This window comes from Saimiri boliviensis, chromosome 4 (assembly GCF_048565385.1).
Source record: "Saimiri boliviensis isolate mSaiBol1 chromosome 4, mSaiBol1.pri, whole genome shotgun sequence".
Taxonomy (NCBI): domain Eukaryota; kingdom Metazoa; phylum Chordata; class Mammalia; order Primates; family Cebidae; genus Saimiri; species Saimiri boliviensis.
In genome coordinates this window covers 21,467,434-21,484,312 of record NC_133452.1, presented here as the reverse complement: position 1 = coordinate 21,484,312, position 16,879 = coordinate 21,467,434, and the positions used below count along the sequence as shown (strand labels likewise).

General features: G+C 46.2%; 1 protein-coding gene across 4 annotated transcripts in view; it reads left to right on the top strand.

Annotated features, from left to right (window-relative positions):
• SASH1 (SAM and SH3 domain containing 1) overlaps positions 1 to 16,879 on the top strand; it is a 283,962-nt gene that overhangs the window by 174,899 nt on the left and 92,184 nt on the right. The gene's annotated exons all lie outside the window — the stretch shown is intronic.

Sequence of the window (16,879 nt, the reverse complement as noted above, 5' to 3'; positions counted from 1 at the left end):
CTTGGCCTCCCAAAGTGCTGGGATTACAGGTGTCAGCTACTGTGCCTGGCCAGATTTTCATCTTTTACGTTAATTTTTAATATACAATGAAAGTTATCAAAAAGCAAGATACGAAAATAAAATATGCTGTGTTCCAGAATAAATCAATGATTAAAAACCCCTCTTCTGTACCTCGTTTTGGTAGGCGACCTTAAAACAACAATGAATGTGTGTATTAAAAAAAAAATGGCATGTGATCCCCAGCCTTTCTTGGTAATGGTCATATTTTTGTTTCCTTGACCTAACTTGGACCCTATAATTTCTGCTCTCATGGAAGCTAATTTTATGTTTCATGTTGTATTTCCAGTATTTCTCTAAGGCAACATAAATAAGACAAAAACAAAGCAAATCTTTTTTCTAAAACCTTTTATTTTTCTACTTTCTTGCATCATCACTATGCTCGAATATTCTATTTGTGATCATCTATGGTAAAAAAAAATGTAAAGAAAGTCCACATCTCTAAACAGACGCGTCCTTTGGCACGGAGCCAGTTGTACGTTCATGCCAAGGGAGGCGTAGACGTGGTTTAGGCATCAAGTATTTCTGGAATGCAAAGCACACGTTGGGAGAGCGTGTGTGTGCTTTAGAGCACAGCTTTGCCTAATCCATCCACGTGTGTGTGCTGCTGGCACAGGCGGTTCAGGGAGGAGGGCTGCTTTGCCAAAAAGCTACAATTAATTCTAAACTTAAGAGGCTTTGTGGGTTTGGTTCCGGACTGAGGAGCGTTGGGGGTGATGTCCCACAGCCAACCAAGGCCACTGCCCACTCAGGGTGAGAGGGTAACTGTGTACATCCATCAGCCTTTTTTTTTGTTTTGCGTGCCTTGCCTCCTCCCAGGAACCTAGCAATGTGGAGGCTGAAATAGACAAAAAAGACTCAAGTTGACATTGATTTTGAACTTGGAGGTACCATAGTGGGGTAGAAGCATCCAGTGAATGAGCTGTAGCTTTTCCTGACCTAGTTTATTGCTTATGTAGCATGATTCAGGCTGAGAGCTCAGGTGTTCCCTCCAAATCCTTCAGGAAACAAGAAGTGTTTACTCTTCCTCCTAAGAGGAAGTGACTCACCAAATTTGTACTAACCTTAATTAGGCTGGGTAGTTCTTCTTCCCCTCAATTGTGGAGAGTCATTCTTTCCGTGTTTATATCCCTTACTTAGTAAAATGTGGCATGGCTCTTGTGGCCAAGAGAGAGACTGATGGCCTCCTCTGAGGTTAACGAAAAATTTTAAACACACACCCACTGTCTCCATTTGTAATATTGTCATTTTGCGTCTGTAATTTTAAGTGCTTGAAACTTAATGTGTTTCTAAACAATCTGAAAGTTTAAAAACATTTTGTCCTTTATTTCTCTGTTAATGGCTTTTAAAAACTATGCTAGCCTTCACTTTTAACTTAAAAGCACTTTCTTGGCTGGGCACAGTGATTCACGCCTGTAATCCCAGCACTTTGGGAGGTTGAGGTGGGCGGATCACCTGAGGTCAAGAGTTCAAGACCAACCTGACCAATGTAGTGAAACCCCGTCTCTACTAAAAATACAAAAATTAGCTGGGCATGGTGGCAGACACCTATAATACTAGCTACTTGGGAGGCTGAGGCAGGAGAATCACTTGAACTTGGGAGGCGGAGGTTACAGTGAGCCGAGATCACACCATTGCACTCCAGTCTGGGCAATAAGAGTAAAACTTCATCTTAAAAAAAAAAAAAAAACAACCCACTTTCTTTGGAAAACTTTTTTGGCTGGGTGTATTGGCTCAGGCCTGTAATTCTAGCACTTTGGGAGGCTGAGATGGGAGGATCACTTGAGGACAGGAGTTTGAGGTCAGCCTGGGCCACATGGTAAGACCCTATCTCAACTGCACCCCCTGCCCTAATGCCAAAAAAAAAAAAAAAAAAATTAGCCAGTGCGGTGGTGTCCACCTGTAGTCCCAGTTACTCGGGAGGCTGAGGCAAGTGGGTCCCCTGAGCCTAGGAAGTTAAGGCTGCAGTGAGCTGTGATCATGCTTGGGTGACAGAACAGGACCCCATCTCAAAAGAAAATAATAATGAAATAATTTAAACTTAAAGAAAAGTTTCAAGGATTGAGAATTGTGCAGTGAATGTTTATGTAATCTTCACGCAGACCACCAGTTGTTGACATTTGCATAGCCCTGAGCTTTCTCTCTCTGTCACACACACACCACCACCACCACCACCACCACCAATTATTATTATTACTGCTGGCCTGTTTGAGAATAAATGGTAGACATCACAGCTGTCACCCTTGAATGCTTAAGCAAATATTTCCTAAGGACAACGATATTCTGATACAGAATAATAATGTGTAATGACCAAATACAGGAAACTTAATAACTTTTTCTAATACATAGTTCCTATTCAAGTTTTTTCTTTCTTTTTTTTTTTAAGAGGGAGTCTTGCTTGGTTGCCCGGGCTGGAGTGCAGTGGTGCCATGTCAGCTCACTGCAGTCTCCCCATCTTGGGGTTCAGGCGATTCTCCTGGCTCAGCTTCCCGAGCTGATATTACAGGCACCTGCCACCATGCCTGGCTATTTTTTTTTTTGTATTTTAGTACAGATGGGGTTTCACCATGTTGGTCAGGCTGGTCTCAGACTCCTGACCTCAAATGAGCCTCCTGTCTTGGCCTCCCAAAGTGCTTGGGATTACAGGCATAAGCCACCGTGCCTGGCAATATTCATGGTTTTCTAATTGTCTCAATAACGTCTTTTATAGCACTATTTTTTCCAATCCAGCACTTTTTAGGAAAAAAAAATCACTTGTGGCATTTTGATGTCATGTCTCTTGTCATATTTAATCTGAAAGGGTTTCTTAGCCTTCCTTTGTCTTTGACAATGTTGACATTTTTCAGAGTGTAGGCTAGTTTGGTGAAGTATTTGTTGTTTGGGGTTTCTTTGGTTCTTTTTTGCTCCACGTGCATGATGTCAGGGGGCACGTGATGTCTGTTTGTTTCATTATTAATGATATTAATTTTTGTCATTCAGTTAAGGTGGTATCTGCCAAGTTTTTTTCTGAGAAGTTACAATTTTTTCTTTGTCGTGAAAATATATATATATATATATATATATATATATATATATATATATATAGAGTGAAGTGATAATCTGAGGCTGTGAAACTATCATGTTTCTCATCAAACTTTTACCTAATGGTTTTAGATTCTTTCCTTGATTGTTACCTGAGTTCGTATTGCTATATTGCTGTAATGGTTGTAAAAGGGTGATACTTATTCTTGCATCGATGATTATTTTGTATAAAACTCCCAAGAGGTTTTGTGTTTTTATTTCATTTGCTTTTAAAGACGTATCACTCTGAAAATCTTAGGTCAGATTATAATTTGAATAGGTTCGATGCATTGTTTCTATTGAATAATTTATTAATTGTATTTGAAGTTGCAAATAGACAATCTCACTATTCCTTACATCAAAACGGTTCCTGGGAGCCCTGCAGTTGAGTATGGGAGCCTCAAAGGGCGACCTGGAGAACCAGTTGGCTGTGTCTGGTTGGAGTCTGCAAAAGTCTCTGCCAACCAAAATATCATTCTGCGTCAGAGTGGTGTTCTATGGGCAGAAGTTTTCTCTGCTTTTTATTCCAAAGGCAAGAGAACTTAGTAAACACATGTGGGCAAGACCTTCAGGGGCCCACCCTTAGAAGCAGAAATGCGGAGGAGGAGGCAACGTCAAAGCTGAGCCCTGCTCCTGCGACTCCCACCTCGCGTATCCACGGTTTCCTTACTTGTCTCAAAGGACCCTCGTGCACATGCCGCCATCCTCCTTGCCCAGCTAAAATTTATTCCAATGGAGGTATCTGGCCTTAATTATGCTTGCAGTGTCTGTTTCTAAAAAAAGAACACCACTTCTCTCAGTAGTATTTAGCATTTAACAGGGTTTAAAGTCTCAAGTTACAGGAAGTTAGCTCTGACCAGAAGAGGGAGAGGGCCAGAGACAAGCAGTGAGAATTCCGACATACCTGGCATCTCAGCATCGAGTAGAGATGCCCTTGCCAAGTGGGGCTGCTGGCCCCTAGATGAGCTTGACCTGCATACACAAGAGGTAGATGGATAGGTAGGTGATAAGTAGGTGGGTGGAAAGAAAGAGCAGACTCTCCCTACCCCGTCATGAGTTTGGTGGGGTCCCCATTCTTCCTTGTTTACTTACTCTATCTGGTCACTCCATATGCTTTCACTGGAAGTTTAATAAAGGAGGCGAAGGAAGCTTTCATTCGAGCCTCTTCTGTTTATATCTATCTACATTGCTTATTGATGAGACTGTCTGTTACTGGACAAAGGTCCTGATCCAGACCCCAAGAGAGGGTTCTTGGACCTCGCGCAAGAAAAAATTCAGGGCGCGTCCATAGAGTAAAGTGAAAGCAAGTTTATTAGAGAAGTAAAGCAACCAGAGAATGGCTGCTCCACAGGCAGAGCAGGGGAATGGGCTGCCCGACTGAACAGACTGACAGTTATTTTTTGATTATATGCTGAACGAGGGGTGAATGAGTTTTCTGCGGAAGGGGCAGGCAATTCCCAGAACTGAGGATTCCTTTCCTTTTTAGACCATATAGGGTGACTCCCAGATATTGCCATGCACCTGTAAACTGTCATGGTGCTGGTGGGAGTGTCTTTTGGCATGCGAGTGCATTGTAATGTACATATAATGAGCAATGAGGATGACCAGAGGTCACTTTCATCATCGTCTTGGATTTGGTGGGTTGTGGCTGTCTTCTTTACTGCATCCTGTTTTATTGGCAGGATCTTTGACTTGGATCTTGTAATACCAGTCCTGCCACTCCTATCTCACTCCGTGAGTAAGAGTGCCTAGCCTTCTGGTAATGCAGCCCAGCAGGTCTCAGTCTTATTTCACCTAGCCCAGTTCAAGATGGAGTTGCTCTGGTTCAAATGCCTCTGACATACCTGCTTTATTATTCAATCTTTGATTTGTGTGAACTGGCTGAACAGGTGACCTTAACTAATTTTCTATTACTGGACACTTTCAAGAATATTTAGAGAGTAAGGCTTTTTTTTTTGAGGGTGCTAGGAAATAGCTTTATAACTATGACAAATGAGTTTAGCTAGGAGTCGCAGAAAACCTGACAAGTAGACACATTTGAGATGTTCCGTGAATAGGTCCAGGGCTGGCTCAGTGACCCGGGTCAGCCTTCAGAAACCCAGATGGCTAGACTGCCTTTTTTCTTTTTCTTTGCTGTCATAGCCTCAAAGTGCTGCTGCATCTTCTAGGTGGGAACAAAAAGCAGAGTGAAGAAAGGGAAGAAGGCCACAGGTCACAAGGCAAAACCGTGTGCTTTGCAGAGCTTCCCGAGAAGCCCCATTCACCGCATCCGGTGTGTGCCGCTCATTTCCTCATGCAGCAGCTGTTTGCTGAGCAGCTACCAGGTGTGGAAGGCACCTTTCAGGGCACCCAGGATATCGTGATGGACAGAGCTGTCATGAGCTATGTGCAGCTTATGTTTGAAGACGGGGATATAGTAGAACAAAAGATACACATTTAAAATCATGGTAGGGAGAAAAATAAAGCAAAGAAAGGGGACCCAGAATTGGGTCACTTGACCACTATAGCCGTAAGGGAGTTTAGAGAAGTGAGCATTTTTAACAGAGCACATTGCTGTCCTGAACGACACAGGTTCTTTTCTTAAGGAAAGAGGGCGAATAGACATTGCTTAGGAGACTAGCAGTATTTTCTGTGAAAAGTTGAACTTTTATTTGCATGCATGTAAGCAAAGGAATCTGAAAATTAACTAGATATCTGACAAATAAGCTGTGTGTCAAGATTCTTTTTTTTTTTTTTTTTGAGATGGAGTTTGGCCCTTGTTGTCGGGGCTGGAGTGCAATGGCATGATCTAGGCTCACTGTAACCTCCGCTGCCCGGGTTCAAGCGATTCTCCTGCCTCAGCCTCCCGAGTAGCGGGAATTACAGGCATGTGCCATCACGCCCAGCTAATTTTGTATATTTAGTAGAGACGGGATTTCTCCATGTCGGTCAGGCTGGTTCTTGAACTCCCGACCTCAGGTGGTCCGCCTGCCTCGGCCTCCCAAAGTGCTGGGATTACGGGCGCAAGCCACTGCACCTGACCTGTGTGTCAAGATTCTTTAGTGTCGTTACATTCAAGGAAGCCAACTGTAGGGAAGGCCACCTGGCTATTTCTTTGTATGTTTATGGAGGAAATCTTCATGGGGTGGTTCATGTGGACTAAAAATTGAAAAGGCATAAACAGGTAATAATAGGTGATGTTTACTGAGTTCTTATTATGTGCCAGGAACTGATCTAAGCACTTAATATTGGCTCATTTAATACAACAACCCTATGAGATGGCAAATGGTATGCTTCCCATTTACAAATGCAAAACTGAGGGACAGAGGTAAGTTACCCAGGACCAGACACTTACTACGGGGCAGTACACAGATTTGATCCCAGTTAAGAACTCATAATCCTAACCACAGAGCTGTAATTCCAAAGTCCTTAGAATGTATTGCTTATGCAAATACAGAGGCTAGGGACAAATCATGTTAAAACCTACATTTCAGGGTTCCCTTGAAAATAGGAGCAAATTCTACCCTCATCCAGATATAAGCTGGCCCCAGTTATTTATCTGTACAGGCAGGAATGTCCAAAATAAATTTCAAAACTTCACCTAAACCAATATTTATAACTTCTTTTCTACTGAGTCTTTCACTGGAGTTGAAAATTCACTGATTTAGCTTTGCTTTTTTTCATTATCTGTGGCTACACTTGAAGTATTTTATGGTGAAAAAGTCCAAAAATATATAGCATGATGGAAAAGGAAGGTAAATAAAAGGAGAGAAGGCCAATCGAGCTGTGTCTGTGGTTAAATAAAGAGGATTGAGTGTAGTTTATAAATGTTCTGTGCGGACACTTACCCAAATGCTTCATTCTCAGGTACGTTTTATCTGGCAAGCTGATTACTCTTTTGGTTATGTCAGCTTTCCTTTTCTCCTTCTCAGAGATCGTTGTCTTCACCCTCTTTCCTCTGACTGCAGGGAAGAAGCCCCAGCACACATGCCTGTTCTGGTCCCTCCAACTCCCTGCTTTACTCGGGTCATCTGCCGCTCTCTGGGTTGCTTGCACCTCTGATCTGATCTCCTCCTTCTCCTCCTCCTCCTCCTCATCCTCCTGCTCCTCCTCCTCCATCTGCCATCCACTTACCTGGCCACCTTAACCCTTGCTACCTGCTCCCTAGGCAGAGCAAAAGGTCTGCAGAAGCATGCTGAGCCTCAGAAATGCTGCTCCTCCAGCAGGATGCTCTGTCTCCCACTCTCTTACCATCCCTCCCACCCCTTTCCCCTGAGCAACCTCCGTTCAATCTTAAAACCTCAGCTCTGGGATTGGCCCCTTTCAGAATTCTTCCCTAATCCACAGACTGGAGGTGAGATGGCCTGCTACTTCGGCTCTATACCCCCTGGACACTCCTGCTCCAGTTACAGTGGACTGCGTGTGTGTGTGTGTGTGTGTGTGTGTGTGTGTGGTTTGTGCGCATGTGTGTGTGTGTGTGTGTGTGTGTGTGTGTGTTGTCACCTCCACTCTGAACTGCTTGAGCTCTGGATCTTTTGCTTCTCTTCTGGCACACAGAAGACACTCCGTAATGTTGAATACATCGATTGAGTGAGTGAGCGTGCACAAACATGCTTAGTTCTTCTTTACTTTAGATAAATCTTCTTGCTATTCTTGCACAATGTATTTCTATTTCTCTTTCCCTAGTTGCTAAGCTTATCCCATGAAGCCTGGCCCCTGTCTTCATTCCCTGATGAAATGTTACTTCAGAGGTCAATGGCTTTACAGTGACCTAACCGGAGGCCTCTCCCCGCGTGCGGTCCCTGTTGTGTTGGGTCCTGCTGACTTTTCCTCGGGCTGCGCTTCTCACATCTCCTTTGGTGGCTGTAACTTTGCAGCTTCGAGTTTCTCCTCCGTTATGTGCCCTCTGTGCGGCTCTGCCCAGCCCTCACTCTGAGTGCACCCCAGGCTTTTTACCCAGCCTGTGAGCTCTCCCAAGATACTACCTGTGCCCATGGCTTTGAGCTCTTTAGGTACCCGTTGTAGATACGCCTCCTTAGCTCTGACCTCTGCAATCTGATGGCCTGCCTATTACAGCCTCTGAAAAATGCCTGCTCACTAATATCTCACCCAACTGCCCATTCATATACTGTCATTCATCACGCCCTCTTGACTTCTCTCTAGCCACCTGCTCTTTGTCTGCATTTCCCTCTCTCTGTCCTTGAGGAACTTTTCTGCCCTTTATCCAAGCTTTTTCATCATAATGTCCTTTTTATCCTTGACCCCAGATGTTAATTGCCAATTCCTGGTTTTCAACTTCTGTAATTTTTTTCTTTGCTTTCCCTCTGTTGCCTAGGCTGGGGTGCAGTGGTACAGTCAGCCTCCTGAGTGGCTGGGGTTACAAGCATGTACCAACACACCTAACTAATTTTTGTATTTTTAGTAGAGACAGGTATTGCCATGTTGGCCAGGCTACTTTGAACTCCCGACCTCAAGTGATCCTCCTGCCTCGGCCTCCCAAAGTGCTGAGATTACAGCATGAGCCAGTGCACCCAGCCTGAAACTGGCTAATTTCTAAAGAAAAGATGTTTATTTAGCTCAGGGTTCTGCAGGCTGGGAAGTTCAAGGGCATGGCCCGGGCTTCTGGGGAGAGCCCTCCTGTGGGGTCATAACATGGTGAAAAGGGCCAAAGAGGAAATGAACACATGTGAAGAGCTGGGAACAAGCAAGAAGGGTGACCTTGCCTTGTAACAGTCTGCTCTCTCGGGAACTGATCCATTTCCACCGGAGTTAATCCAGGCCCTTGAGAGTGAGAACTCACTCATTACCACAAGAATGGCAGTAAACCATTCAGGAGGGATCTGCTCCTGTGACCCACCACTTCCCCGCATCACCACACTGGAAATCAAATTTCATCGTCAGTTTCAGTTGGGACCGAAAGACCACCCCCAAACTGTAGCACCCTCTGTTCATTTTTCATCTTTATTGTTCCAAGTGAGACTGTTACTGCTCTTTTCATGAACTAAAGAGCATTCAAGAAATGGCTTTTGGATTTGTCTCCCTAGTATACACTCAGGCCACAACTCATTGAGGGGATGCTCAGCTCTCCCCGGTGACCTCTAGAGATTAAGACCTGTCTAGGTTTTTGCCTCGGAAGTCAATGCCCCCTACGTTCATCCCTGGCTCTTCTTTACTGCTACATCTTCATATAACCCCAACTCCAGTCCAAGTGGATATTTTGATTGCCCAAATGCCCCCTTGGCTGTCTGAGTTTCATGACTTGGAAGCATTTCCTTCATTCAAGTCCTATTTGAAGGACTGCTTCTCCGTTAATGCTTTCTCAGTCCCTTCACTGGCTGTATCCTCTCCTGTCCTTGGACTCCCGTAGCATTTTCCAAGGATCTGATGTCTCTTAATGTTCTGTATCTTATCATATCGTCAATGTTGTCAGCAGCATCGTAACATGGCTTCTTGGGTGATGTCTATGTATTGGGTACTATGCGAATCTCTTAGTATATATATATTTTATATAAATTCATTGAGGTATATATTATATTTGAGACGCATTAGCTTGCCTAAGTTCCCAAAGCTAGAGACAAACATCTCAATTCACTCTGAGTGGCATTACAGCCTTGTGATTAAGATGCCCTGCCTGGTACCAGACTCTCTGGGTTCAAATCCAGGTTGTCTTTCTTACCCGCTCCGCAAGTCTTGGGCAAGTCACTTGACCTTTCTATCTATAGTTTCCACAATTACAAAATGAAGATGATAGTGATGATGCTTACCTCACTTGGTAAGCCATCAAGAGCATAGTGAATGCTTGAGAATCTTGCCTCTTATCTGTCCTGTCTGGCCCACGTTCATGCCTTTGCCTGTGGCTTGAGCCACCTGTGTACTTCTCTAATCCCAGAAGCACCAGCACAGTCATGAGCTCTGAGGCTGAGAGCTCACTCTTCCAACTGTCTTCAGTGACCGGAATCATGGTTTGCACAGAGCAAGCTCTCATTTAGTACTTGCATTGAATTCACTGAATGTCCCTGGTTCTTTGAAATGGAATTAAAAATGGATTGCTCCCGGGACTGGAATTTCAGATAAACTACCTTGGGCTTGCTTGTTATCCACCATGTGTTAGTGTCTCCCCAGACTGATAGTGTGAATAAAATATGCTTTCTGCTTGTAAATATTAACAATGTAGAGACACCTATAAATATTTAACAGAATAGTAGCCTCCATAAATTGCCTATTTCTTTCTAAGGGTTGCCCCGTTTTCTTACCAGATTTTATTTCACAGTCTGGTTCAAGTCTGCCTAGATTTGCTTCTTGTAAAATAGAAACAACTGCTGGGCATGGCGACACGCGCCTATAGTCCCAGTTACTTGGGAGGCTGATGCAGAAAGATTGCATGAGCTCAAGAGTTTAAGACTAGCCTGGGCAACACAGCAAGACCCTGTCTCTTAAAAGAAAAAAGGAAAGAAAGGAAGTCTGTTTTCCACTAAACAACAGACTATGTAATACCTTCAGATGAAGATACAGTACCAAGAAGCTCATACATAATATCGTGATTTAGAAAATCATGCTGAGGAATTGTCAGTCCTCTTTTGGAAGTATACCAGATTCAGTGAAAAGGGCGGATGGGGTCTGTGAGTTTGCTAGGAAATCCAGGTCAAGCCACGTACCCTGGTGCTGACATGAATGCGTCCTGTCTCCACATCCTGTTTGTGGCAGGGCTGTGATGTAGATGGGAACACCCATGTTTTCCCTTGGGGAGTGTGCGTGTGCGCTCTGCGCCTGGGGCCGGCGTCTGTGTATGGGAGTGAGGACGTCACGCAGAGGGATGCCTTTCAGAGTGGGTCATAGGATGCTTATGTCCCACTGAGGTAGATGTGCCCTCACTCTGTGCCCGGCGTCTTCCTGGTCCTCATGGGTAGTTAGAATGTCACCCCAAAGATAACCAAAGGCAACTGGAGCCACCATTATTTCTTTTTTTAGGCCCACCAGGGTGGGAAGCATGGGCAAAACAGCAAGCTTAGGTTTCAGAAAATAAGTGGACGGGCCCAAGAACCAGGTGTTATTATGATATTAAGTGCTCTTCTGTCGTAGTAGAGGCTGAGGGCATGAGGGCCAGGTCACCACCCAGGTCACCATCCTCCGGCTTCAGCTCCCTCATGGGCACAGTGTGAGTCAGATGGTCCCCAGGGTCCTTCTAGCTCAGGCCATCTTTGGCTTTCTGCTCCAGTCTAAAGCATGCCCTAAACCTACCAATGTAGCCTGGACTCTGCACACCCACTGAGTGGTAGTTGGCATAGGCTCTGGAGCTGATCAGAATCTGAGCATGAGTTTAAGCTCTGCTAGTTGTGGGATTGGGAGCAAGTTACTTGAATTCTTTATGCCTCAGATTTCTAGTCAAAAAAAAAATGTGCACAAAAACAGCTCTTTTCCAGGGTTGTGCTGTCGAATGTCCAGCACACTGCCTGGCATGCAGTAGGTGGTCACATTTCTGCTGTTCGCTCCCTTGCCCGCTCTGTAATGTGCAGCGCTACCCGCGGTGAGGGCAGTGAGTCTGGGGTTCTCAGGCTCATTAGACAGTGCCTTGCACCGAGCTTATCGGTGGCCATGGTCCCCTAAAATATGCCCTTCCCACATGACCTTTAGTTTCTTCTGTGATGCCTCAAATGCAGGCAGCTGGGAAAGAGCGGCTATTTTGCTAGAGCCTGTGCGGTAGCAATGTGCTGAAGCATGTGTTTGTGCAGGCATTACTGTGTCCACACGTGTGTGTGCGTGCGTGCACCACTGCATGGCATATTTGAGGGGCTCAGCATTCCGGAGTGCAGGGGCTTGGGGTAGGAGCAGCTGGGCCAGAATCCTCCTCCTCAGCTGTTCCCAACTGGAAACTCCGTTGCCCTTCCCTCTGTCTGGCGAGTGAGCCTCCAGCCGACCGGACACAGCTTGAGTCCGCACGTCTGCCCTGTGTCCTTTGCCAGTGGCAGGCTGTGTGTGCTCTTGCTAGGATGGCTGGGGACAGGTGCTGCTGCCAGGAATTGTTTAATATACGGAGGTGGCTGCTGTTTATTCTCTCTCCTGCATAAAAAGAAACAGAATATTAGGGCAAGGATGGGGTGATGGCAGGAGGGTGTCAGTAAATGAAGAACGTTCCTCTGCTGGCCGGAAGACAGGAGACTCACACCTACAGCTCAGTGAGTGCTCCCTGCAGATCTTATTAATTCTCCTAACAACTCTATGATGCAGATGGAATTCTACAGTTAAGGAAACCAAGGTTTGGGAAGGTCAGTGACTTAGCAAGATCACAGACCTTGGGCAAGGCAGAGTTGGATTCCGAATCGAGTTCTGTTTATCTTCAAGGGCCAGACTGCTTCTCATCCTCCCAGCTACAGGTACAATCAAAGACTGGTGTGCTCACAGACACTGGTGATGGGCCAGGCAGCTTAGGAAGTTTAATTTCATAAGCATTTATCCAGCAATAAGCCCTGGAAGTAGGATAGGAAGGGTAGCTGTCCTCTTACAGTCTGAAGACATGGAAAGATGCTTATGCAATGTGAAAACCATCAGGACGGGAACTGGAGAAGGAGGGATGATGAACCCCACTTGGTGGTGCTGAGGACCCTGTATTTTGACATCAGTCAGGGTTCTATTTGAGAAATAGAATGTTAAGATAGAATAAGGGCTGTTTTATGTGCTTTTGACCTCATGGATCACAGCCTGTGCCGAGGCTGCACAGCCCAGGTGAGGCTGTTCCTCCTCCTCCTCCTCCTCCTCCTCCTCCTCCTCCTCCTCCTCCTCCTTCTTCCTTCTTCTTCTTCTTCCTTTCCTCTTTTCTCTTTCTTTCTCTTTCTTTTTTTTGAGATGGAGTCTCTCCCTGTGGCCCAGGCTAGAGTACAATGGTGTGATCTCAGCTCACTGCACCCTCCAACCTCCTGGGTTCAAATGATTCTCCTGCCTCAGCCTTCCCAGTAGCTGTGATTACAGGCGCCTGCCACCACGCCCAGCGAATTTTTGTATTTTTAGTAAAGACAGGGTTTCACCATGTTGACCAGACTGGTCTTGAACTCCTGACTTCAGGTGATCCACCCACCTCGGCTTTCCAAGGTGTTGGGATTACAAGTGTCAGCCACCGTGCCTGGCCAAGGCTGTTCCTTCTATGTCAGGTAGTGCAGCCTGAATTCAGCAGAGCGGACAGTTCAGCAAAATCAATGCCTGCAAAGAAAAAAGACGAAGGACAAAGCCCAGCCTGCCAGGGTGGGCTGACACCCATGCTATCACTCATCATCTCCAAGCAAGGCTTCAGCTTCGTGAGTGCAGAGGACCTGCAGGGGTTGCTGGCATCCTTCCTCAGGAGCTCTACCCATCACAGGCCCAGGAGTTGGAGGACCTGAGGAGGAGACCCAGCAGGAACGTGAGCACTGCGGGTTCAGCTGCTGCCCCAGACCACCCCCGACCCAGGGGCTCATCAGTAACACATGCCAGCTATAGCCGTATAGCAGGGCCTCATGCCCACACTGACCCTGATGCATGGAAAGAAGAGAGCTACTTTCTGCATTTTATGTCAAGTCTCTCTTGCGGCTCAGGTTAACCTGGAACTGTGCAGGGAAGAGAATTCTGAGAAATGGAATCTGGCTGTTATAAATTGTTAAACTCCAGATTGCCACAGGATTCCCATAGGAGTGAGTACCTGAGGACTGACTGAGGGTTCTCTTAGGCAAAAGTCAAGAGGAAGGAAGGTCCAGGTGGAAGAAAGGGTGTGCGAAGCCTTGGGAACACAACATCTTGGGGAAATGGGTTGCGGGGCCCCAGGCCTGGCTGGTGGGAGGCCTTCAGAGCCAGCTCAGGCATTTCCTGGTTCGGGGCTTTGTATTTTAGATGGGTCACTGTCAGTGTGAGGAGGTGGGCTGTGTGCCCCCCAGGAGGCAGGGAGAACTGTGAAGGAAGGGAATGATCTGGAAGGTCTAAAGGCCTTGTTAAGCCTTGTGATGTGCAGATATGCTTGGAACCACCGGCCTAGCTTACTTATTTACTTCTTTATTCTACTTCCACTTTCTAAATTCTTTTACCCACTGGCTAATTAGTTACTTCGAATCTTTAGGGAGTGTCTCCTTCACGTCAGGAATGCTTGGTAGTCAAGACAACACAGCCCCCAACCTCTCATCTAAAAGTGTTGCCTAAATAAAACCTTATAAGTCAGCATAGTGCTTGAAGAGGATTGGCCACTTGTTTAATGGGATTACTCTGTGTTCTTGTCTGAAAATCTCACTTGCAGTGCTGCTTATTTTATTTTGGAGGTGTTGGATACAAGTTGGAAATAGAGGAGGAGGTATGGGCACTGTGATCCTGGCCTCTCCTAGGCCAAGCCGGTGCTTCCAAGCACATCTGCACATCACGGATACCTGGAGAGCTTGTTGGAGAGACAGATCCTTAGGCCTTGCCCAGACCTAATGTATTCAACCTCCAGATGTGGAACCCTGGAGGTTTCTCAGGAGTTTCCCAGGAGACTCTTAGGCAGCCGGCTTGGCTTTATGAATCGCTCCCCAAATCAGTGTCTTGTCAGCTTCAAGCTCTTGGCCTTTGCTTCACATCTAAGGCACAGGTGGAATTGGGGACTGTTCAGCTGCTGCCGTTAGAGGTCATTTCATCGTCACGGTGACCTTGAAAAGCTTTCCGATGTCTGAATCATTTCCAGCAGGTGCTGGTGTGCTCACAGAATCAGAAAAGGGAAGGGCCTGAAGTAATCTGAGGGCTAGATGAGATCAGCGAGTGGAGTGACCACGCATGAGAGGGCAGTGTCCACTCTGAGTGGGCGCAGGTGCGGAGGGCGCATGGAAGTGGCAGATTCTTGGGAGTTTAAAAATGAGTTCTGAGAAGACAGGAAAGCTTGAGTTCGTTTGCATAGTAACCACGTCTGAATGAATTAGAAGTGGGGTCGGGGAAGTCTCAGGTGGTTGCCACTGGCTAGACGCAGATTCCGGGCTGCCGCGTGTCCGGGCTGCCCACTGGGAGAAGGGGGGCAGGTGGGCGGCTCCCCCAGCAGTGGCCTGGAGGGGTTGCTAGTCCCTGTACTCTGGCAGCAGGAGGAAGGGCCCTCCGTGCCCGCAGTGCCTCCAGCCTTGGCCTTCGGTGCTGCTTCCCTCAGGCTCCCCTGCTGCCCCCTGGGCAGCTGGCAGAAGAAAAGCGGCAGCCCTGGTCCCCACATCCCTCCAGGGTCCTCTGTGCCCAGGCTGCACAACGGCCTGCATGGCCAGCAGGCCTCGGGGATGGTGAATGGGAGTCACTGTTTGTTTCTACTGAGAAAGTCCTGACCTGCTTCCGGAGCTGTCGCCATGGAAACGTAAGGAGGCGATCCTTGAATGGAGCCTCTTTCCTCCCCATCTGCCCTACTCTCTTCCCCACCCCGGGCTGAGGCTGGTCAGGGCCGGCCCCCTGCTGCCTTGCTTTCCCCCTAGGTTTCTGCACATTTGGTAAAAATACTCAAAGCTGGGGGCCCTCCCTTCCCGTCTCTGCGGGTATCGGTGACCCCATATCCATGCCACCCCAGCGTGTGGCAGCCCCTTCTCACAGAGGCTCTCAACCTGGGCCTGCCTCAGGCAAACAGAGAGCCAGAGGGCTTTCCCGAGGGGCCCCTCCCCACCCTCGGCCAGAAGAAAAGCCTCTCTTGAACCCCATCTTTATTACACATATGCAGAGAATTTTAATAAAGGAAATAGAGCACACAATTTTGCTTCATTTACAAAATAATTGGGGATCGTTTAACAATGTAAACAGGCCAGGCATGGTGGCTCACACCTGCAATCTGAGCACTTTGAGAGGCAGAGGCAGAGGCAGGTGGATTGCTTGAGCCCAGGAGTTTGAGACCAGCCTGGGCAACGTGATGAAATCTCAGCTCTACAAAAACAAATACAAAAATTAGCTGGACATGGTGGTGCACACTTGTAGACCCAGCTATTTAGGGGGCTGAGGAGGTATGAGGATCACCTGAGCCTGGGGAGGTTGAGGCTGCAGTGAGCTGTAATTGTATCATTTCATTCCAGCCTGGGCAACAGAGTGAGACCCAGAGTGTCTCAAAATAATAATAATAATAATAATAATAATAATAATAATAATAATATAATACTGTAAACAAAGGTAATTTCTTTTTAGGGGGCTGCTTAAGCTCATAAATTACCTTTTTCCCCTCACTTTTACATTAGCTAGTTTTTGCGGCAAAAGTAATATGCTACAACACAGTTTTGTTTTATTTTGCTTTTGACAATGATTCAGTAATTCTTAAGATTTAAAAAAGATGTAAGTAAAATTTAAAAGTCACAGTGAGGCCATAAAATGAAGGCATTTGTTTTTACTGGTTAGATCAAAACCAGAATAAAGAGCAGAATTTCAAGTCTCCCCCCAATTTTTTACACTTTAATTTGTATGCCTACTGAAGAATCATCTAACATCAGAATTTGTCCTGAAGCTGCAGACTCCAGGGGCCACATTACAAACTTAAATTGCCAGTAATTAGAGACAATGCAGTTTTGGCTTTGGGCTCACAGTATTGCACTGGGTACAATATATGTGATATAAAAATACTGTGATCAGTAAGACTAGTGAACCTCTTGAGTTTGCGAAGCTCAAGTTTTACTGGGAAAAACATCGGTGTGGGTGTCCAAAGAGCTGAGTTTAACCTCCAGTTCTGTGACTTACAATGAGGTATTGCGTGACGTTGGACAAGTCACTTACATGAAGACTCTAGGCCAGAATCTCATTATACATACAGCGGGCTAGTTTTTTTCAGGGTTTCTGTGAGCGTGAAATACGA